Genomic DNA, 25,107 nt, shown 5'->3' with positions numbered 1-25,107 from the left:
GTCTTTCCTGTTTTCCCTTATCGCTCTGCGAGATAGTCGAGGAACGGTTGCCACCGTCTGGTGAACCCCTGAGCCGAACCTCTTAGTGCATACTTTATCCGCTCCAATTTTATAAACCCTGCCATGTCGTTTATCCAGGCCTCCACGCCCGGGGGTTTAGCTTCCTTCCACATAAGTAGAATCCTTCGCCGGGCTACTAGGGACGCAAAGGCCACGACATCGGCCTCTCTCGCCTCCTGCACTCCCGGCTCTTCCGCAACCCCAAATATAGCCAACCCCCAGCTTGGTTCGACCCGGATCCCCACCACCTTTGAAATCACTCTTGCCACACCCACCCAGAACCCATGCAATACCGGACATGAGCAGAACATGTGGGTGTGGTTCGCCAGGCTTCCCGCACACCTCCCACACCTATCCTCCACCCCAAAAAACCTGCTCAATCTTGCTCCCGTCATATGCGCCTTGTGTAGAACCTTGAATTGGATCAGGCTGAGCCTGGCACACGAGGACGAGGAATTTACCCTACTTGGAGGGCATTTGCCCACAGCCCCTCCTCAATCTCTTCCCCCAGCTCCTCCTCCCATTTTCCCTTCAGCTCCTCTACCATCATCTCCCCCTCGTCTCTCATTTCCCTGTATATATCGGACACTTTACCATCACCCACCCATGCCCCCGAAATCACTGTCCTGGATCCCTTGCGCCGGGAGCTGCGGAAATTCCTTCACCTGTTACCTCGCAAATGCCCTCACTTGCATATATCGAAATGCATTCCCAGGTGGCAACCCGTATTTTTCTGTCAGTGCTCCCAGACTCGCGAACGTCCCGTCCAAGAACAAGTCCTTCAGTTTCGCAATTCCTGCTCGCTGCCAGGATTGAAATCCCCCATCTATCCTTCCCGGGACGAACCTGTGGTTGTGCCTTATCAGGGACCACACTGAGGCACCCGTCACTCCCCTATGTCGTCTCCACTGCCCCCAAATCTTCAAAGTCGCCACCACCACTGGGTTTGTGGTGTATTTTTTCGGGGAGAACAGTAATGGCGCCGTCGCCAGTGCTTTTAAACTTGTTCCCCTACAGGACTCCATCTCCAGCCTTTTCCACGCCGCCCCTTCTTCTTCCCTCATCCACTTGCATATCATAGACACATTGGTGGCCCAATAATAGTCACTCAGACTCGGCAGTGCCAGTTCCCCTTTATCCATACTGCGCTGTAGGAACCCCCTCTTTACCCTTGGGGTCTTTCCGGCCCACACAAAGCTCATGATACTCCTATCCACCTTCTTAAAAAAGGCCTTTGTAATCAGTATGGGGAGGCACCGAAACACGAAAAGGAACCTCGGGAGGACCACCATTTTAATCGCCTGCACCCTACCCGCCAATGACAGGGGCACCATGTCCCACCTCCTAAAGTCCTCCTCCATCTGCTCTACCAGTCGTGTCAAATTAAGCTTATGCAAGGTTCCCCAGTTCCTGGCCACCTGGATCCCTAAATATCGGAAGTCTCTTGTTACTCTCCTCAGCAGCAGATCGTCTATTCCCCTGCCCTGTTCCCCGGGGTGCATCACAAACAGTTCACTCTTCCCCATATTCAATTTGTATCCCGAAAACTCTCCAAACTCCCCGAGTGTCTGCATTATCTCAGGCTTCCCCTCCACTGGGTCCGCCACATATAGCAGCAAATCATCCGCATATAATGACACCCAATGTTCCTCTCCTCCTCTAGGCACCCCTCTCCACTTCTTAGAGCCCCTCAGCGCTATGGCCAATGGCTCAATTGCCAATGCGAACAGTAACGGGGACAGGGGGCACCCCTGTCTTGTACCCCTATATAGTCGGAAGTGGTCAGATCGTTGCCTGTTTGTAACCACACTTGCCACCCGTACAGGAGCTGAACCCATCTAATGAACCCCTCTCCAAATCCAAATCTCTTCAGTACCTCCCACAGGTAGTCCCATCCACTCTATCAAATGCCTTCTCTGCATCCATAGCCACCACTATCTCCGCCTCCCCCACCGGTGGGGGCATCATCATCACCCCCAGCAACCTTCGTATATTGGCATTCAATTGCCTCCCTTTAACAAATCCTGTTTGGCCACCATGTACCACCCTGGGACACAGTCCTCTATCCTTGTCACCATCACTTTGGCCAATAACTTGGCATCTACGTTCAGGAGGGAGATAGGCCTGTATGACCCGCACTGCAGCGGGTCTTTGTCTCTTTTCAGGATCAGCGATATCGTCGCCTCCGACATCATCGGGGGTAGTGTCCCCCTCTCCTTAGCCTCATTGAAGGTTCTCGTCAGAAGTGGGGCCAGCAGGTCCACGTATTTCCTATAAAATTCCACCAGGAACCCATCTGGTCCCAGGGCCTTCCCTGCCTGCATGTTCCCGATTCCTTTTACCACCTCCTCCACCTCAATCTGCGCTCCCAGTCCTGTCATCTCCTGTTCCTCAACCTTCGGGAACTCCAGCTGGTCTAGGAAATGCATCATTCCCTCTTTCCCTTCCGGGGGTTGGGCCTTATACAGCTCTCGTAAAATACCTTAAACACCCCGTTCACCCTCTCCGCTCTCTGTTCCATCCTTCCCTCCTAGTCTCTAACTCCTCCGATCTCTCTCGCCGCCCCCCTCTTCCTAAGTTGTTGGGCCAGCAGTCGGCTCGCCTTTTCCCCGTATTCATATTGTATTCCCTGTGCCTTCCTCCATTGCGTCTCCGCCTTACCCGTGGTCAACAGGTCAAAGTCCGTATGTAGTCTCCGTCTTTCCCTGTATAATCCTTCGTCCGGAGCCTCCACATATTGCCTATCCACCCTCAGAATCTCCCCGATCAGTCTCTCCCTTTCTTTACCCTCTTGTTTCCCCTTATGGGCCCTTATGGAGATCAGCTCCCCTCTAACCACCGCCTTCAGCGCCTCCCAGACTACTCCCACCTGGACCTCTCCATCATCATTGACCTCTAGGTATCTTTCAATACATCCCCTCACCCTTCCACAAAACCCCTCGTCCGCCAACAGTCCCATGTCCAATCTCCAAAGTGGGCGCTGCTCCTTTTCCTCACCTAGTTCCAGATCTACCCAATGTGGGGCATGATCTGAAATGGCTATAGCCGAATACTCCGTTCCTGCCACCTTCGGGATCAGCGCCCTTCCCAGGACAAAGAAGTCTATCCGGGAGTACACTTTATGGACGTGGGAGAAGAAGGAAAACTCTTTACTCCTCGGTCTAGCAAATCTCCAGGGATCCACTCCTCCCATCTGCTCCATAAAGCCCTTAAGCACCTTGGCCGCTGCCGGCCTCCTCCCGGTCCTAGATCTGGACCGGTCCAGCCCTGGGTCCAGCACCGTGTTGAAGTCCGCCCAGGGGACTCCTTCCTTTGTTGCCTCACACTGGGTTTAGCCTTTAAAAATTTCCGTTGGGGCTCCCGATAAGAGCCCAAAAGTCCGTTGCAACGGGAGGTGCCGAAACGTGCGACTTAGCTAGTCATCGCCGCACCCGGAATTCAATATGAAATGTATTTAAAGGTCAAAATAATTTTGGAAGAAATTATACATTGAAACAGAGAGTATCAATGAGCTCAAGATGCAGGCACAGCCAATAAGCAATTCTGCATGTCAGCAGGGTTAGTCAATGCAAAATGGACAAGCTTATTGGACTTTTACGGTTAGTAATTTTTATTTTGCTAATTGCGGAGCGAAGAAAAATAAATTAATTAATTTATCTGGAGCCTCATAGACTTATGAAATTGCTTTGTAGCTAACTGTATATATGAAGTGTCCTCTTGTAATGTATGGAACTCGTCTCTGGGGTGGGATCCACATCTTTCTAACTCTGAGGCAAGTGGCATGCCGAGAGAGCCAAGGCTGACTTTTTAAAAAATATATATATTTTATTAAAGTTTTCAAACACAATTTTTTTCCCTTACACATCAAAAAAAAAATACAAGTAACATGATAACTACAATATAACATTGTGTAACTAACATGGTAAACTAACCAAATAACACAAAGTAATACTCCCCCCCCCCCCCCCGTCCCCTCTCCCCCTCCAAAAGCCCAAACAATTTACCCCCCCCCTCCCTCTTCCCCCTGGGTTGCTGCTGCTGGTCATCTATCTTCTCTCTAACGTTCCGCTAGGTAGTCGAGGAACGGTTGCCACCGCCTGGTGAACCCTTGAGCCGATCCTCTCAGCGCAAACTTCATCTGCTCCAGTTTTATGAACCCCGCCATATCGTTTATCCAGGCCTCCAGTCCGGGGGGTTTCGCTTCCTTCCACATGAGTAAAATCCTACGCCGGGCTACTAGGGACGCAAAGGCCACGACATCGGCCTATTTCGCCTCCTGCACTCACGGCTCATCCGCAACTCCAAATAAAGCTAACCCCCAGCCTGGTTTGACCCGGACCTTCATCACCTTCGAGATCCACTCCAGTCACTCCCCTCCAATACCCCTCCAGTGCCGGACACAACCAAAACATGTGTGTGTGGTTCGCCGGGCTTCCCCCGCACCTCCCACACTTGTCCTCCACTCCGAAGAACCTGCTCAACCTTGCTCCCGTTATGTGTGCTCTATGTAGCACCTTAAATTGAATCAGGCTAAGCCTGGCACACGAGGAAGAGGAATTTACCCTGCTTAGGGCATCAGCCCACAAACCCTCCTCAATCTCCTCTCCGAGCTCTTCTTCCCATTTTCCCTTCAGTTCGCCCACCAACTCCTCCCCCTCTTCTCTCATCTCCCGGTATATCTCTGACACTTTGCCCTCCCCGACCCACCCCCCCGAAAGCACTCTATCCTCGATCCCGTGTGTCGGGAGCAGCGGAAATTCCCTCACCTGTTGTCTTGTGAACGCCCTCACCTGCATATACCTAAAGAAATTTCCCCGGGGCAGCTTATACTTTTCCTCAAGCGCTCCCAAGCTCGCAAACGTCCCGTCTATAAATAAATCTCCCACTCTCCTGATTCCTACCTGGTGCCAGCTCTGGAATCCTCCATCCAGCCTCCCTGGGGCAAACCTATGGTTGTTCCTGATCGGGGACCCCACCGAGGCGCCCAGCACACCCCTCTGTCGCCTCCATTGCCCCCAGATACTTAATGTTGCCGCCACTCCTGGGTTCGTGGTAAATTTGTTTGGTGAGAGCGGTAGTGGCGCCGTCACCAGCGCTTTTAAACTCGTCCCTTTACAGGACTTCATCTCCAATCTTTTCCACGCCGCTCCTCTCCCGCTATCATCCATTTACGAATCATCGCCACATTGGCGGCCCAGTAGTAGTCGCCCAAATTCGGCAACGCCAGTCCCCCTCTGTCTCTACTACGTTGTAGGAAACCCCTCCTTACCCTCAGGACCTTCCCTGCCCACACGAAGTTCGTGATGCTCCTATCTATCTATTTTTTTTTTTTTTTTTTTAAAGGCCTTAGTGATCAGTATAGGGAGACATTGGAACACAAATAGGAACCTCGGGAGGACCATCATCTTAATTGCCTGCACTCTGCCCGCCAGTGACAGCGGCTGCATGTCCCACCTTTTAAAATCCTCTTCCATTTGTTCCACCAGTCGTGTCAGATTAAGTCTGTGTAAGGTTCCCCAGCTCCTGGCTATCTGAATCCCCAGGTATCGGAAGTTTCTTTCCACTCTCCTTAGCGGTAGGCCATCTATCCCTCTACTCTGGTCCCCAGGGTGTATCACAAACAGCTCACTCTTTCCCATGTTAAGCCTATATCCCGAGAAATCTCCAAACTCCCTCAATATCTGCATGACCTCTGTCATCCCCCCCCACTGGGTCCGTCACATACAGCAGTAGGTCATCCGCGTAGAGTGACACTCGGTGTTCCTCTCCCCCTCTAATCGCCCCTCTCCATTTTCTGGAGTCTCTCAGCGCTATGGCCAGTGGTTCAATTGCCAACGCGAACAGTAATGGGGACAACGGGCATCCCTGTCTTGTTCCCCTGTATAGTCGAAAATACTCCGACCTTTGCCGACCTGCGACCACACTTGCCGTTGGGGCCCCATAGAGGAGTTTAACCCAGCTGACAAACCCGTCCCCGAACCCGAACCTCCTCAGCACTTCCCATAGATACTCCCACTCCACCCTATCAAATGCCTTCTCTGCATCCATTGCCGCCACTATCTCTGCCTCCCCCTCTACTGGGGGCATCATTATCACCCCTAATAGCCGTCGCACGTTAACATTTAGTTGTCTCCCCTTTACGAACCCTGTCTGGTCTTCGTGCACCACCCCCGGGACACAATCCTCGTTGCCAGCACCTTTGCTAGCAACTTGGCGTCCACATTTAGCAGTGAGATAGGCCTATAGGACCCGCACTGCAGCGGATCTTTATCCCGCTTCAAGATTAGCGATATCGTCGCCTCCGACATTGTCGGGGGTAGGGTCCCCCCTTCTCTGGCCTCGTTAAAAGTCCTTACCAACAGCGGGGCCAACAAGTCCACATATTTTCTATAAAATTCCACCGGGAACCCATCTGGTCCCGGGGCCTTCCCTGCCTGCATGTTCCCCAGTCCCTTGGTAACCTCGTCCACCCCAATTGGCGCCCCCGGGCCTTCCACCTCCTGCTCCTCCACCCTCGGGAACCTTAGTTGGTCCAGAAACTGCTGCATCCCCTCTTTTCCCTCCGGGGGTTGGGACCTATAAAGTCTCTCGTAAAAGGTCTTAAACACCTCGTTTATCTTCCCTGCTCTCCGCACCGTAGCTCCCTTTTCATCCCTAATTCCCCCTATCTCCCTCGCCGCTGTCCTCTTTCGCAGCTGATGGGCCAACAGGCGACTCGCCTTTTCCCCATATTCATATCTCATCCCCTGTGCCTTCCTCCACTGTGCCTCCGCCCTCCTTGTGGTCAACAGGTCGAACTCCGTCTGGAGTCGTCGCTTCTCCCTGTATAGTCCTTCCTCCGGGGTCTCCGCGTATTCTTTATCCACCCTCAAAATCTCCCTCAGTAGAATTTCCCTTTCCTTGGCCTCTATTTTCCCTTTGTGGGCCCTGATGGAGATCAGCTCTCCTCTGACCACCGCCTTTAGTGCTTCCCACTCGGACCTCCCCGTCTTCATTGGCCTCCAGGTATCTTTCGATACATCCCCGCACCCTTCCGCAGACTCCCTCATCCGCCAGTAATCCCACATCCAGTCGCCAGAGTGAACACTGCTCCCTCTCCTCTCCTAGTTCCAGGTCCACCCAGTGTGGGGCATGATCTGAAACAGCTATGGCTGAGTACTCAGTTCCTTCCACCCTCGAGATCAGTGACCTTCCCAAAACAAAGAAATCTATCCGGGAATACACCTTGTGAACATGGGAGAAGAAGGAGAACTCTTCTCCTTCGGCCTAACAAATCGCCACGGATCCACTCCCCCATTTGGTCCATAAACCCCCTAAGCACCTTGGCCGCTGCCGGCCTTCTTCCGGTCCTAGATCTAGATCTATCTAACCCTGGGTCCAACACGGTGTTGAAGTCCCCCCCATTATCAGGTTTCCTACCTCCAGGTCCGGGATACGTCCCAGCATCCGCTTCATAAATCCCGCATCATCCCAATTCGGGGCATATACGTTAACCAACACGACCTCCATTCCCTCCAGTCTGCCACTCACCATCACATATCTGCCTCCGCTATCTGCTACAATGTTCCTAGCTTCGAATGACACCCGTTTCCCCACCAGTATGGCCACCCCTCTGTTCTTTGCATCCAGCCGTGAGTGGAACACCTGTCCCACCCATCCTTTCCTTAACCTAACTTGGTCCGCCACCTTCAGGTGCGTCTCCTGAAGCATGGCCACGTCTGCCCTCAGTCCTTTCAAGTGCGCGAACACTCGGGTCCTTTTAATCGGCCCATTTAGGCCTCTCACGTTCCACGTGATCAGCCGAACTGGGGGGCTACCTGCCCCCTTCCTGTGTCGACCAGCCATCACCCTCTCTAGGCCAGTCCCACGTCCCGGTTCCGCGCACCCACCCGTTCCCCACACGGCGCATTCCAGCCCCGACCACCCTTTCTTTTACCAGTTCCTCTTTGATTTCTGCAGCAGCAACCCAGTTATCCTCTCCTCTCTCTCTCTCTCTCCCCCCCCCCCCCCGCCCCCCGCTAGATCCGCATCTAGCATGATTGCTTCTGAAAGTCAGCTGACTTCAACTGACCCGGCTTCTCCCGCTCTCTCCTTGACCCCCCCGTGTAGGGAACTCCCATCTACCTTGCGCCTATCTTCCCGCCATCATCTTTCTGGCGCGGGAACAAGAACAGTAAACCCCGTGTTCTCTATAGTTGTCCCGCCCCTTGTGGCGCAGCTCCCTCTGCCGCCCCACTTCCATTCCCCGCCTATGTCTCTTCTTCCCCCCCACCGGCGCCCACATTTCTTAGTGTCCCCCCCTTCCCAATTTACATCTCTATATACATCGGCATTGTCATTTCCCCTCTAACATCAGTCCCTCAGTTCTGGTCCAGTTTCTCGTTTTTAATGAAGGTCCATGCTTCTTCCGCCGTTTCGAAGTAGTGATGCCTCTCCTGGTGCGTGACCCACAGTCGCGCCGGCTGCAGCATCCCGAACTTCACCTTCTTCTTGTGTAGCACCTCCTTGGCTCGATTAAAACTCGCCCTCCTTCTCGCCACCTCCGCACTCCAATCCTGGTACACCCGTACCACCGCATTCTCCCATCTCCTACTTCGTACCTTTTTGGCCCATCTCAGAACCACCTCTCTGTCATTGAAGCGATGAAATTGCACGACCGTCGCCCTAGGTGGTTCTCCCGCCTTTGGTCTCCTCGCAGGGACCCGATGAGCCCCTTCCACTTCCAAGGGGTCCGAGGGGGCCTCAGCTCCCATTAGCGAGCGTAGCATCGTGCTCACGTAAGCCCCGCCGTCCGCTCCTTCCACTCCCTCGGGGAGACCCAGGACCCGAAGGTTCTTTCTCCGTGATCTGTTTTCTAGGACTTCAATCCTTTCAATGCACTTTTTGTGGAGCGTCTCGTGCGACTGCGTTTTGACCGCCAGGCCCAGGATCTCGTCTTCGTTGTCCGTCACCATCTGCTCCACCACGCGGAGCTCCATCTCCTGGGTCTTTTGTGCCTCCATAAGCCCCTCTATTGCTTGTAGCATCGGGGCAAGCACCTCCTTCTTAAGCAGCTCCACACACCGTCTCAAAAATTCGTCCTGGTCCGGCCCCCATGTCGCCTGGGCTCTCTCCACCGCCATCTTGATCCTTTTTTCTTCTGCCCCTGTCCTCGAGGATTCTTCGCGATCTGGCCGCCGCCGCCGATATTTTTCTTTTTCGTTGGGGGGACTCCCTGTTGTCTCACCCCACACCGGGTTTCGTCCCGAAAAAATTCCCCGTTGGGGCTCTTAAAAGAGCCCGAAGGTCCGTTCGAGCTGGAGCCGCCGAAACGTGCGGCTTAGCTGGTCATCGCCGCAACCGGAATTCGAGCCAAGGCTGACTTAATGACTAATTCCATAGTAATGCAATTTTTATTGTGTGTTATACATGTCATGAGGCATGCTATTTTATTGCAATGTTTTGTGTTATTCTATAAAGAAGGCTTTGTGGTGTATATATGTGCACGTAAATTGTTTAATTAAGCTGGAAAATATTACTAGATACAGGTTGTCTGGGACGTTTAAGACATGAAAGGATACAAGTGTTAGGTTTGTGCACTTACAATGAGACATTATGATGGGTTTGAGGTACAAGTCAATAGGTTGGATCTAACCGTTGCATTTTTAGGTAAATTGCAAGTTTGTTTGAATATCAAAAGGCAAGTCAGAAGTAGCAAGAAGCATTTTGCATTTTACAGCAGTTCCTTTAGTCAACAGAAGAGGGCATATTACATGTTATTGATCCAAAAGTAGGGACAAAATAAAAACAAGAAAGATTTCACATTGTAAGGATTTGAGTTTCAAAGAGGTGCGAGAACAATCGAACCAGAGATGAAAGGGAGGAAAGAAGTTTTTTTTCAAAACAGAGTTACCGTGGGGAGTTTTGCTGTTGGCTGTGGGGAAGGCCTCCTGGAAACAGCTCTGGGATGGGAGAAGGTGCAGTTTGAGTTAGCCATCCAGTCGAGCTGGAAAAGTCTTGGGCTGCAAAAAAGCAGTCTTGTTTCTGGAGATTTTCCAAAGCAGAATGGAAGTTTGAGGTCATATGGCATACCTTATTAAAGCTTTGCCTTGGGTAATATGATTCATTTTTTACAGTTAAAAATCTACAAAGGAGTATTGCCAGGAAGACATTTACTTGCGAGTCTGATCAAGTAGGAAGTATTTTGGGGGAATGTTTTCCAAGACTAAAATTTTTTTAAATTTTTATTTTTTATAAATTTAGAGTACCCAATAATTTTTTTTCCCCCAATTAAGGGCAATTTAGCATGGCCAATCCACCTAACCTGCACATCTTTGGGTTGTGGGGGTGAAACCCATGCCGACACGGGGAGAATGTGCAAACTCCACACGGACAGTGACCCAGGGCCGGGATTCGAACCTGGGTCCTCAGCGCCGTAGTCCCAGTGCTAACCACTGTGCCAAATGCCACCCCAAGACTAAAATTTTAACTTTGTGACTGCAAACTTGTGTTAAGTTTTCTTTTCTTGACAATGAATCATTTACTTTTCATTTTTAAAATCCCGAAAGTGTCACTCAATCTCTTGCTGCTCAGGTCCATATTTTGCTTCTCATTTTCAGAATACAAAAAAAAAAAGGGGTAAGCCATGTTTCCCTCTGGAGTTTGGTTTGTTCAGCAATTAACATCTACTGTGGTGGTAACATGTCAAATGTTCATTCTTGGGGAAGTGAGGGTAGATTTCGGGGATGGATGGACTAACGAGGTGATAATTTAACAATGCCTGCCCGACTGAAAAGGAACATTTTAAACCATTTCCCCAGGTGACCAATGAAGCCTCCATAAGTTAGGGCATTTGAATATAGGACTTAGGAAAAGAAGTAGGCCCTTAAGCTCTTTGATCTGCACTGCCATTTGTTAGACCATGACTGACCAGGTCAATGTCTCAACTACACTTTCCTGTCTGACCTCCACAACCCTCAACTCCCTTGTTTATCAAAAATCTGTCTAACTCTATTTGAACAAATTCAATGTTGCACCCTCCACCGATTTGTGGAGGAGAAAACTGCACATATGAAACAACCCTTTGAGGGAAAATAAAATTCTAATCTCCATCTTAAATGGGAGACCTCATACTTAAACTGTGTCCGCTAGATCTGGTCTCTCCCACAAGTGGAAACATCCTCCTGGTATCTATCCCATCAAGTCCCCTCAGAGATTTATGTTTCAATAAAATCACCTCTCATTCTCCAAATAGGTACAGGACCAACCTGTTCCAATTTCTTTATAAAATAAGCCCTTCATCCTAGTAATGAGTCCAGGAATCTGTAGAGTTTGAGTTTATCAGCATCCAAAGTGCTCAGTAAATATTCACTACAGATGTAATGGGTCACAACTCTGACTAACACAGTATATACTAAGTGGAATACAATTCTGTTATGGGGATTTGAGTAGCGTCACTCGAAGGCTTCCGACATGCATGAATTTCAAAGTATGAAAATGCTGGGAACCCAGTCAGCATCTGTAAACAGAACTTTCCCGACAGCGTGGGGGTGGCCACAATGGGAAACCCCATTGGCCGCTGCGCGAACGGACAATCCCGCTGCCGGCGGGGGTGTGCCACGCCGGAAAGCGGGGCTGGCGGGACAGAGAATCCTGCCCCAGGTTTTTCATCTCCACTACTCCTTACTCTTTGCACAAAGATTAATTTCCTTTGGTTCAATACTATCGAGACTTGGTACAGCTACAAATGATCATAGCTTCTAGATCATAATTCTTGATTGTAGGCTCCCAGGAAACCTAGTCCAAAAAGGAAAGTTGCTCATTGCTGCCTACCTCAATAGAAATCAACTTGAATATTGACCTGCTCAGAGAGCACTACAAGTTTTGACTGTGAAGGGAGCACAGCTCAGGGTTGGTTTTGGAATTTCATATGTCTGTGGCTGGCTTCCCATTTTAGTTTAGACTTTGACGAAAATACCAACTTATTTTATTCAGTGTACATGCATAAGCAACAGCAGAGTTTGATGGGAATTTTTTTGGGCATGACAAAAATAAAGTTGTGAATTGAGTGACAAAAGTTAAAGCTATGGAGCGGTCACATTTTTTTTGTTGCATCGTTTAATATCAAAGGTGGGGGGCAGGGAACAATTGCAATTGCTAGAAAATTTAATAAAAGAGAGATGCTGAAACTGCACAGCAGGTCAGTGAGTGTCTGAAAGGGGTAAAAACATATGGGATATTGGAAGGCGGAAAATGCCAGTGCATCAATAGCACATACCAACACTTGGAACAAAGCTCAGTGAGGTTTGGTTGAACAACAAACTAATTGTACAACAGAAATACTTTCCCTATGCCTCTCAGAATCATCTATGGATGTTTTCCTACATCAACAGCGCTACATTAATGCAAGGTGTCCTCCCATTGGCCTGTTTCTTTCTCTTCTCAATGCTGGTGGAACTGTTGCACATCAAAAACATTTCCCATTTTGTTTTAACTTTAGCTCCACACAGAACTGTCTGATGTACTTGCAAAAGTTGTCAAAGAATTGGAAAATACTTGGTGACACCACAAGTGGTATCAGGAGTAGCCCAATGGCTACTCAATCATAATGCAAAGAGCCACCAACAGATATAACATATCAAATAGAATGGCACCTGATTAAGAGGTTGTGAGTCATTGATTCGTTTTGGTGAAAGACAACAAAAGACAAATCTCACAAGCATACTGATAGAAATTGGCTTTCAAGTTAGCTATAGATGATGTCGGTAAAAGGTTTAATTGAGGACTCATTAAGAATAATTAACCTAAATCATATAAACCATGAGAGTGAGGAAAGCCGAATAGCTGGGAACATTTTGCAAATTGCTTGTGACTTGCTAGAGACTGAAGGAACAGTGACGTCAGCTGTCTGAAAGGCCCCATTGTGTGAAAGAACGGGTAGTTCCGTTTCTATGGTAACAACCAGTCTAGGGTGATAAGTCCAAGCAAAGAATGTGTTTTTCTCAAGCGATGGTATGGGAAAATTTGTATCAATATATTTAAATACATATCTCTCTTAAATTGATGGACAGTCAGTGTGGCCGAATTGAGTGAATTATAAATCAGTTAAAGCCAATCACAGATGTAAAGAAGGTGAGACCGTAAGATAATAATAGCCTTAAGAATCACTTGTCGGGATGGAAAAATCTATTCCGGAATCAATCTCTTTCTGAAACCTATTTTCTTTGCTTGATTTTGCTAAATCGCCATCTTTCTTTTGTTTAAATCACTCAGTCATTTTATACTGTGTATTATGATTTGAAGAATTACCACGATTTGTAATTGAATGAAAACTCAACTACTGTATTCATTAAAGACAAATCAATCTGATCTAATTTTGTGTTGACAAATAAAGTTTACCAGTGGCACAGGCTGACAAACTTTGCCAAAAAGCACAGACTTGACTTCTGTTATTTAGAACATAGAACATTACAGCGCAGTACAGGCCCCTCGGTCCTCGATGTTGCGCCGACCTGTGAAACCACTCTAAAGCCCATCTACACTATTCCCTTATCGTTTAATCTTATCGTGGGAACTAAGAAGACATAACGGATATCCAGGGTTACGAATAAACACAGATCTATCACATACCTATCTCGTACAATATGTCGTTGCTCTGATGATAAAATTCACTCAAATAAAATCAGTAAAGTAATCCCTAAAAGTTGGACTGGCTGATACATTTTAAGGAAGGTAGGTGAGAGTTAGTTTAAAAAAAAAAAAGTGTTTCGGTTTTGCATCCAATGAAATATCATTGTGGCAAAACGAAGTGTAGGTTTGCAACCATTTGTGGCCATATTTTAAATGTAGATTTTTATTTTGCATTCTCAAAATCATTCATGCCTTATGTAAATACATACTGGAGTTCCTCCTAACATTATGATTGTACTGCTTGACTTCTTCATTCATAGTCCAAAAATATACACTGCTACTGCTGCCAAAAGTTAGGGAGCAAATGTCAAAGATGGTTTGAACAGCTTCCAGTATGAACATATGATAGGTTGGCAAGTGTCTGGATCAAGCTCTCTAGGGAGTGTTGATGGTTTGTGTTTGGAGAACACCAAATATCTCGATCCCATTACTTAATCTCAAATGGAGTTGTGGTGTGCATATCTGTCCCGACAACTACCTGATAATAGGGCAGTGTCATGTGAGAGTACCTTTTATCATGTGATGAGTACCTTTAAGAAATGAGTGTTTATTACTGCAGTGATGTGAGAGAGTGGGTGGAGCTGGGCTGTCTGACAGCTTTTTACTTTCGTTTTAGGCTGTTTGCTGCAGGGTGTGTTTTAGTTTCGTTTTCAGAGCTGGATAGCTGCAGTCACAGCCAGAAGGTGTATTAGAGTCTCTCTCTGTAATCTAAAGACTGTAAATCTATCCTGGTGATTTAAAACTAATAACACTAGTGACTTTAACCTGATGTGCTTCTGGTAAAAGGTGTTTTAAGTCTTATGGATGTTAAAAGGAAAGCTTAAAGGATTATTTAGTGTTGTATTCTTTGGGGGTTGTATTTCAATTAATGGTTGCTAAGGTGTTCACTGTGTGTTTTAAAAAGGTTAACTTGAGTTCATAGAATAAACATTGTTTTGCTTTAAAAAATACTTTTCCATTTCTGCTCTACCACACCTGTAGAGTGGGCCGTGTGCTCCCCATACTACAATCCGATAAAAGTTGTGGGTCAGATAAACTCCATGATACACTTTGGGGTTCTCGAAACCCTGGCCCATAACAGCAGGTTCACCATAAAGTTTCAGAATAAAAAACTACTCTAACCTATAGAATCTTACAGTATAGGAAGCAGCCATTTTGCCTGCTGCGCCCACGTCAACTCTTTGAACGAGTTGTCCAACTTAAATCTCTCACACCAGCTGCTTCCCCCACAACTTTGCAAATCTAATTGGGCACAAATAAAATTATGATAATGGGAATCTGGAAAAGTGATGCAAAAAAAGCACAAAAAAAGTCTCCTTTCAAACCCTGTTGTTCTATATCTTTCAGTTCTCATGAAAGGTTCTGGACGTATTTTTAACAACATTTCTGTCAATGCCGACTGAAATACAAAATGGCTGCTCTTCCATTTTCCCCCACGTTTAAAGCACAATTGGAGCGTTTTATGATGCATCTCCCATTTCTTCACCACCCCACATTTTTGTTTGTTAATCTCTGACCAAAAAGGGGAAGCAGCTCCCAAATATCGCATTAATGTTGCTCTCTAGTCAGCCACTGGGTGGTGTGGAAGAGCACTCTGACTTGCCGTAAGATGTTTCTTTCCCTCCTTGGCTGAAACTCACCTCGGCACTGAAGGAACTCGGAGCAACGAACATTTTGACTAACCTGCTCTTTCTCCCCCATGACAAAAGCTTAAAAGTAGTTCAATCTGTACACCTCACGAAACAGTAGTTAGAGAATATTGAGCAGCAAAACAGGCTGTTTGACAGAACCAGTCCAACCAGGGCTGAAACGTGAGAGAGGCTTTTTGTAAGTATATTAAATATTAAATAGCTGGGTTGAGATGGCACTGATTACTTTAAGACAAGATAGAATACGTTTAGAGTTCATAAACGGAAACTAGCACAAAACAAACTTTGAAAACAATTACGTAAAGGATTATGCAAACCGTGATAAATATCTGGTTATAATCAGATAGGCAAGTCAGCAGATATTACTGAGTGGAGATTTATGACCCTTAATTTATTTTTAAAAAGACGGAGGCTTATATTGGAATTTGGGTGCGAGTAGCTTTCTCGGGATAACTCTATATCCAGTAACATTTGAAAGCTAGACTGTTTTTTGAGGAAGAATGCATCAGGCTGTGCCGTCAGAACAGACAAACATCAACAGATATTACAGTAGAGTTCAGCGGTTAGCAAGTTTAAAATTTCCCTTCCAGCCCAAGAACGTCAAGCTCAATTCCACTGTGGCTGCCACTAAAAACCAACTGAGATCTGCTGCAGTTAACCCACCCTGCACTCAGTATTTGAGATTGCCCTGATCCATGTGTCTCTGGGCACATTAGCGCAACGAGGCATTAGAACATAAAACATAGAAAAATACAGCACAGAACAGGCCCTTCGGCCCACGATGTTGTGCCGAACCTTTGTCCTAGATTAATCATAGATTATCATTGAATTTACAGTGCAGGAGGCGGCCATTCGGCCCATTGAGTCTGCACCGGCTCTTGGAAAGAGCACCCTACCCAAAGTCAACACCTCCACCCAACACATTAAGAGGGTGAGGGTGTAGATACATAGACTGGGGAACAAGTGCAACATTAAAAAAAAAATTATACTTCGAGATTTTACATTTTAACAAACAATGCAACAAAATCTCAAGCATGATCCAGCACCGCAAGAAAAGATAGCTCAGAGGGGGACAGGAGAACAGCAATACAACTGGATCAGCACAATCATTAGAAGTAACTCGATACATCAAAAGCCCCACCAGAGAAGGGAGAAACAGGATAAAGCTATGAAAAGGTGGTAAAATGGTGCACACCTTCCCAGGCGGCGATTGCTCGCAATGACGAGTGTTCAGGGTAAATTTTCCACGCAGTGTTCAGGTGCGCACACCAACAAACACCTCTTTAGGGCAGCACGGTGGCACAGTGGCAGCACTGCAGTCTCACGGCACCGAGGTCCCAGGTTCGATCCCGGCTCTGGGTCACTGTCCGTGTGGAGTTTGCACATTCTCCCCGTGTTTGCGTGGGTTTCGCCCCCACAACCCAAAGATGTGCAAGGTAGGTGGATTAAACATGCTAAATTGCCCCTTAATTGGAAAAAATTTATTGGGTACTTTAAATTTATAAAAGAAAACAAACACCTCTTTGTGTTCCATTGAACCTGATACACCCAGCCTTCAAATCAAGACTTTTAAAGCATGGCAACCAATTTTCAAACTCAGAACGCATCAGGATAAACGAACGCCATGCAGCAGGAACTCGCCCTCTCAAAGTGCTCTTTCAAATGCAAGAACTTTCTCATGCGCCTCAGACATTCTCTCAAGCATACCTCGCAAACCTTCAAAGTGAGCTCTAAAAGATCTGCATCACGGAGCCAAGATCTTCATCCAGAACAGCAGTGTCTATGGCGGTCATCACCCGGATGCACGCAGCACCTCCAGGGTGAAGGCACACTCACCAGCAACAACGCCACTGCAATCTGGGCCCCACTTGGCCCACTCTGACCGTCACGACCAAACAAGGATTCTCTAGGATTTTTCTCAACTCCTCAATGCAAAACTCCAATCATTTAAAAAAAATGTTTTTTAAATAAATTTAGATTACACAATTATTTTTTCCAATTAAGGGACAATTTAGTGTGGCCAATCCATCTACTCTGCACATTTTTGGGTTGTGGGGGGCGAAACCCACGCAAACACGGGGAGAATGTGCAAACTCCACACGGACAGTGACCCAGAACCGGGATCGAACTTGGGACCTCAGTGCCGTGAGGCAGCTGTGCTAACCACTAGGCCACCGTGCTGCACCTAAAAACTCCAATCATGATGCTCCAGGGATATAGCGCAAGGCATATATCCCAAGACAAATATGGATAAAATAAAGGATTACAAGATGAGCAGCGACAGAGCTCAGGAAAATGCAGCCACTCCCGTGCTCACATCAAGTGACCACCCCATGTAACATCATTTTATTCAAAATCAGTGCACCCAATTTAAAATCAGCTATCAGATTTCCTTCGGCCCACGATGTTGTGCCGAACCTACAATTCCCTGAGACACCAAAAATCTGTCTATCCCAGACTTAAATATATTCAACGATAGAGCATCCACAACCCTCTGAGGTCAATTTAGTGAACCTTTGCTGTAACGTCTCCAATGCAAGTAAATCCTTTCTTTCATATGGAGACGAAAACTGCACATAGTACTCCAGATGTGGTCTCACCAAAACCTGATACAACTGTAGCAAGGCGTATTTATTACTGTACTCCAATCCCCTGGCAATAAAGGTCAACATGCAATTTGCCTTCATGATTGCTTGCTGCGCCTGCATCTAACTTTCTGCATTTCTTGCATAGCACACCCAAGTCTCTTTGAGCATCAACATGATCACATCTGTCACCTTTTAAAAAATATTCTGCTTTTTTATTCTTACAACTACAGTGAATAACTTCACACTTCCCTACATTATGCCCCATCTGTCATCTTGTTGCCCACTCTCACTCTTTGCAGACTTTGTATTCTCCCCACAGCTTACCTTTCCACCATTAAGAATAATCAACAAACCTAGACACATTATCCTGTCTCTTCATCCAAGTTATTGATATAGATTCTAAATAGCCCAAAACATTTTAAAACAGCTCAAGTAATTCATTGTATGGCAGTAACTGTGCAGTCAACAACATTCAGGGTTAACTCGCTATTTATTAAGACCTGCTTACTCAAACAAAAGTTGAGAACTACACATCTAAAGATGAATGACAAAGGCTTGACTTAATTTACAATTGCCAAACTGAATTTATCTAAATGTCATCAACTAACAATAGATAGGCTGAACCTTAGAGTGACACTGCTGAATTCCAGTAACAAGCTTTCCTAATTTCCTCCAAATCATTACTCATGGGCAGAATTACAAGAAACAAGATATAAAAGGTGCGGTACAGACTGTTGGTAAAATTAACGCACAAATAAATTTTATCAGAGTAGAAAGCAGCCACACCTGTAACTGCCTTCACAAGGAATTCAAGAGTATAGAAAGGTTAAGTGCGGGCAAAGGTTTGGCAGCTGTCCTCCTTCAAATGAATGGTTATAGGAGAAAATCCCTACAGTGCCGAGATAGGTCATTTGGCCCATCAGGTCTGCACTGACCCTTGGAAAGAGCATCCTACCATGGTCCTCGCCCCCACCCCACCCTACCTCTGTACCACCACTTAACCTTTTTGGACACTTAAGAAGCAATTTAGCGTGGCCAATCCACCTAACCTGAACATCTTTTGGACTGAGGGAGGAAGCCGGAGCACCCGGAGGAAACCCACAGAGATCGTGCTGTAGCCACTTAAAATGGCCAACTCCCGATTCAAAATGGCGAACGGCAAAGGCTGATGGGAAAGCCAACAGGACAAAAATGAGCAGCTGCAGGTTGGCTGTGTATTTACCTCTGGAAAGGCCAGACAAGATCGATACCAGCATCCATCAGCATAACAAAACACCAGCCACCTGCATACTAATGAGCAATCCCCAGGAACAATAAGCAACATTTAGACACAGAAAGCAAAACCAGACTCTTCGGCGCCAGCAGAAGCCTACACAAAAGGAGGTGAACGACCACCTCAAGACCACCCATCGATCAGGGAACCGCTCCAGCATTGGAGAAAATCGAACCAATCACTTGGGACCAGGTACAGGGTCCGCCCTGAAAGGCGGGGAGCCCCTGGGGACTATAAAAATTGAGCCCCAAGTTCAAGTCGCTCTCTTCTTCTTCGGCTCGCTTCCAGCTCTCGTCACTCTTCAGCAGCCGACCGAACCTGTAACTCTTACTTCAACGCTCGCTACGAGATAGGCGCTCCTAGCTACCAATCTGTACCAACTTCGAATCCCGCAGGCTCAGAACCCGAACGAAAGGCCATTTGTTTCCCTGACTGGTGGGCCAGTTCCAAGTTAAGTATAGGCCTGTTAGTTATAGAAGTAGCTTAGATGTAGAATTTATGCATGAGTAGTGATTACTGTGTATAATAAATGTGCTTTGATTTAAACCTTACTAATCAGTGTATTGGATTATTGATCATTACTCGGACTTGAACCATGTGGCGGTATCATAAAGATACCTGGCGACTCAAGAGCAAAGGTGATAAAACAGAGCAATTAAACTAAGGCAAAGTTAGCAACAGTGCAAACTCCAAACAGTCACCCAGGCCAGAATTGAACCCGGGTCTCTGGTGCTTGAGGCAGCAATGCTAGTCACTGTGCCATCATATCGTCCTTAAAATATCTTTTACAACCTTTGATGATCGTTTCATGGTCATATTATTAATTGAATTGAAACTCCACCAGGTGTCGTGAAGGGATTTAAACCCATATCCACAGATCATCAGTCTGGGCCCCAGATTACTAGTCCAGTGACATTACCACTACGCCACTGTCTTCCCATCCTCATCAGAGGTTCTAGAAACATATATTTGAATTCCTTATAAAATTCACTTCAAATACCATCAGGTCCCGAAGCCTTACCCGACTGAAGATCCCTCAACGCAGACAACACTTCCCCCTTAGAAATGGGAACATTTACGGTCGGCCTTTGGCCATCAGAAATTGTTGGGAATTACAAAGACGAAAAAAATAATTTCATATGCATTAATGCATCTCCAGACTGCGCAGTTTTATACAAATCGACATAAGAGCTTTTAAATGCCTTAATATCATGTCTTAAACATCCTATTACCTGTTCAGTCCAGTATAGAGCAGATAGTCCGAGAATCTACTTTCTTCTTTGTAAGGAGAGCTAAATATCTACTTGGTTTATTTCCATACCCGTAATTTTTGTTTTTGCACATTTTATACTCCTGTTAAGCCCTTGGGAGTCAACAAGGAGTCCAGTGCTGTTTGAATTGCAGTAATTTGTTTCAGCACTGAATGGCTCGGACTCCCACTGTACTCTCTCGCTCTCTCTTTCTGCCAATTTTATTTCTGTCGCACCAGCACTTTACTATTTCTATTGTCCATATAGGAAATGACCAGTCCTCTTACCAAAACTTCGCAAGTCTCCCACAGGATCGAGAGACTGGCTTCAGAAAGAGAACCGATAGAGAGAAAAAAATTTGCATTTGAAATCAGAAATAAAGTTATAATCTGTAGCCACCCGAGTTGGCCATTTCCAGACTTAAAATGGAGAACCGCAAAGGCTGAAGGGCAACTCAGCCAACACAGGCAAAGGCTAGCAAATACAGAAATCATGTGTATTGAGTCCTGCAAGGAACCAGACAGCACTGAAACCAGCAGCCACCTACATAGTAATGCAGCAGCCATCTACATAGTAATATGCGATTCCAAGGCACAATGGCAACAGTTAAGGTAAATAAAGCTAAGCCAGACTCCTCGGCGCCAGCAGGAGCCAAGACAAAGGAAGGCCAACGGACACTTAGGGACCGCCCAGCGATCAGGGAACCGCTCCAGCATTGGAGAAATCGATCCAAGTGATCAGAAAGTAGTCCAATCATTTGGAACCAGGTACGGGGTCCGCCCCGAAGGGCGGGGAGCCCCTGGGGACTATAAAGTAAACACCCCAAGTTCAAATCGTTCTTCTTTGGCAGGGTCACTCAGCAACTTGAACCAACCCTTGACAGTGACCTGTCTTGTTGCCGCCAACCAAGTAAGTCTCAAGTCAATGCTCGCTACGAGATAGGCGCTCCTAGCTACCAGTCCATACCAGCTTTTGAATCCTGCAGACTCAGGACCTGAACAAAAGCCCATTTGTTCCCCTGACCTGGTGGGCCAGTCCGAAGCTAAGTATAGGCCTTTTAGTGATAGGAATAGTCTAGAAAGTAGTTTATGCAAGAGTAGTGATTTACCGTGTATAATAAATGTGTTTTGATTTGAATCTTACTAATTGGTGTGTTCAGTTATTGATCATTACTTGAACTTGAACCTCGTGGCGGTATCATAAAGATACCTGCCGACTCTAGAGCAAAGGTTAAAAAACAGAGCAAATTACGAATTAAGAGCCAACCAAAAGTTAGCAACAAATCTTTAAGCAGAGATGCATTAAATCTCCATAATCTAGATTGTAAATATATCCCTTAAATATATTTAAGGGATATATTTACTCTCTCCCTTGGGAACTTGGAATTAGTCCCTTTTAATTCAAAAATTGGACACCGAAACAACAACAAAAACCCCCATCCTTACCCTAAACTAACAACCAGCCACAGAGCCGAAAAAAATGGTAGAAGTTGCAAGAGTCAGGAAATGATGATCCAGGGTGCAGACACGCGGAGTGAAAGGGGCAGGTTCTGGCAGACTGAGTGGGATCGCCAGCGCCAATGCCTGCCCACCCACCGACAGGGCAGTGGATGGAGTTCCTTATACAGGAGCTCCAAAAACACAGGAACTCCATCAAGGAGGAGGAGAGAACTTCCTCAAGCCTCCAGAGTTAGACCAAGCCCACAGATATCTCCGATAAAGGCCACAAGCAGGCGAATTCCCACGGGTGAATATCACTAGGTGCCACAAATATCAGGACAAGGAGAGAATTCTGAACTGTGTGTCCTACAGAGAAAGAGGAACATGGGGAGCCTGGCACTTCTGAACCTCATATTCTATCACCGGGCAGCCACAGAAAGAGTACGGGGATGTTTCAAAGAGCCGGGAGCGGAATAGGTAAAACGGATGAGAGCACCTGCACGGGGACAGCCCTGCGAGCACTGGCCACAGCTCCACTCCCATCCCCCCCAGCCATATACTCAAGATGCCCAGTGATGGTGGCCACACTGAGAATAAGGAACCGACTCAGGCACCACTTTGGTCTGGTTGCAATGTCCACCGTGGCCGTCATCTGCAAGACGGTCCCACAGCCAAAGATGTGCAGGTTAGGTGGATTGGCCGTGCTAAATTGCCCTTCATGCCCAACGGTTAGGTGGGGTTACTGAGTTACGGGGATAGGGTGGAGGTGTGGGCTTAAGTAGGGAGCTCTTTCCGAGTGCTGGTGCAGACTTGATGGGCTGAATAGCCTCCTTCGGCACTGTAAATTCTATGATTTTATGAAGCACAGATTTACCCCCGCGGCGATAGATGCCTCCTTTAAAAGGCGGAGGAGACAGGACGAAGGAGTGCTGACGATAGGGGACTTATACATAGATTCTTTTTCTTTTTAAATTTTTAAATTTCGAGTACCCAATTCATTTTTTTTTCCAATTAAGGGGCAATTTAGCGTGGCCAATCCACCTAGCTTGCACATTTTTGGGCCGTGGAGGCGAACCCCACGCAAATACAGGGAGAACCTGCAAACTCTACACGGACAGTGACCCAGAGCCGGGATCGAACCTGGGACCTCGGCGCAGTGAGGCCACAGTGCTAACCCACTGTGCCACCGTGCTGCCACGACTTATGCATAGATGGCAAAGTAGCGACACCAGGGGAGGTGACGGACAAGCTACAGTTCCTGAAAGGAACGAGCTAACATACATGCAGATAAGGGACTCCGTCCACACGTAGACAGCAACGATCCCCCAGCTACCAGGACACACCTTACTGGACAGGCTTCTGACCGCAGGCAAACTAGGGGATGGCAGCTGCGCCGACCTGTACGGACGAATACTGGAAGAGGCACGGTCATTGCTGGATGAGACACGGGAAAAGTGGGAGGAAGAGTTGGGCATGGAGATAGGGGGAGGACTCTGGATCGAAGCGCTGCATGGGACGAACTCCACCTCCTCATGCACAGGGCCAATCCTAACGCAGTTAAAGGTAGTGCACAGGGCGCATTTGACCAGAACACACGACTCCTCTAGGGGTGGAGGACAAATGTGAACGGTGCCATGGAGGCCCGGCCAACCACACCCACATGTTCTGGTCGCATCTCAGACCTGTCCCGGGGGGGTGGGATGGGCGGGGGGCAAACAGCAACCAGGAGAGGCAGGCAAGGCAGAGGGGCCAGGAGGGACAAAGGGCAAGGAAACATGCGGGTACAATCACAACAGCAACAAGGTATATCCAGGTAGCACCAAAAACACCCCTCAGTTAATACGGCATGTTGTGGCAACCGATCACTGGGGGCCCAAAGCTAGGGCCCCCGCATCGGTCGGTGTACACATTACCGCTATATACATACCTGTTTATATTCTTTTCTTTCTGTCTCATATACCCACCCTGTAAATATCTTGTTATTACTGTGTGACGTTCCTTGCAATATATTATAAATGCAAAACCAATAAAGAAAGAGTGATAATACTACCCATCAAGCATGATGGTAAAGATGCCAGCAGACTTGTGCGTTTCGCAGCACAATGACTTTTGAGGGAACGAGTTGAACAACAACCTGCAGCTGAACATTTCACTAATAATACTTTTAGTTATGGAACATTGAGAACAAGGCTCTCTCTCTCCATTGATGAATGAGGCCTATGAGGCCATTCTACTGGAACGTTTATATGAATGAAATATAAACTAAGAACTGAAACCTTATAAAACAAAGCACCACCTAGATTTTGTTACCGATAACCCCAGGGATCAACTATCGGACGATCAGATTTGAGTTTGAAGGCTCACAATGCACACCGCCAGAGAAAACCTGGCCATGTTTTCACCATTGGGGTAGTATATTTTGTTCAAGTTGTGAGTCTTGAATCTTATGTAACTGTTTAAATAAACACAGAGATTTAATAAACTTGTATTAATTCAATTGGCCGCGAGTATTCAATTTTGTTGGCATTTGTCAGCTGATGCCAGCAGAGGCACCAACATCGGGATGTAATGTTCTCCAAACAAAGTATCCCAATTTCTCGTACACAGACACGAAATGTTCTTCACCCGTTGAGTGGACGGATTTCTGGTTATGGGGAGTTTGTCCACCAAAAGGATTTATGTGGCAATTGAAGTCCCCTTCTAAGAAAGGACTTGCTGACACTGATTAAGCAAAATCCATAAAGACTTTAGTAACAAAATCTGGAGAATAATTTGGAGGACCATATACCTTCATTATCAAAATGCTTTCTCCATGCAGCACTCCTTTAGGGATCACTTACCTTTCCCCTTTATTGTTCACACAGCTCTCAAGTCTAAATGGCACATTTTTATTAATCAAAATCACAATCCTGGCTACCAGTGGATACATTTGCAACACATTTGAGTGGCTTAGTCAAGAGTCAATTTTCTGACCTAGCTTGCAGTGAAATGACTAAAATGAGAGTTGAGTTTCGCTCACCTGCGCTGCTTTCAAACAACTTTAATTCTGAACTAAACTCATTAAATGATTGTAGTTGTAAAATGCAACAGCATGCAACTCTTAGCTGGGGAAGGGAGGGGACAGTCACGCACAGAATTTCACAGAACTGTACTCGGAACAGAGTTCCACCAGTACAGGTT

General features: G+C 46.9%; 1 protein-coding gene across 6 annotated transcripts in view; it reads right to left on the bottom strand.

The window, feature by feature from the left end:
• Positions 1–25,107, bottom strand: part of nf1a (neurofibromin 1a) — a 372,455-nt gene that overhangs the window by 103,687 nt on the left and 243,661 nt on the right. The gene's annotated exons all lie outside the window — the stretch shown is intronic.

The sequence above is a fragment of the Scyliorhinus torazame genome, chromosome 12 (assembly GCF_047496885.1).
Source record: "Scyliorhinus torazame isolate Kashiwa2021f chromosome 12, sScyTor2.1, whole genome shotgun sequence".
Taxonomy (NCBI): Eukaryota; Metazoa; Chordata; class Chondrichthyes; order Carcharhiniformes; family Scyliorhinidae; genus Scyliorhinus; species Scyliorhinus torazame.
Note: the sequence above shows the minus strand (reverse complement) of the source record. Positions and strands in the feature narration are given on the sequence as shown.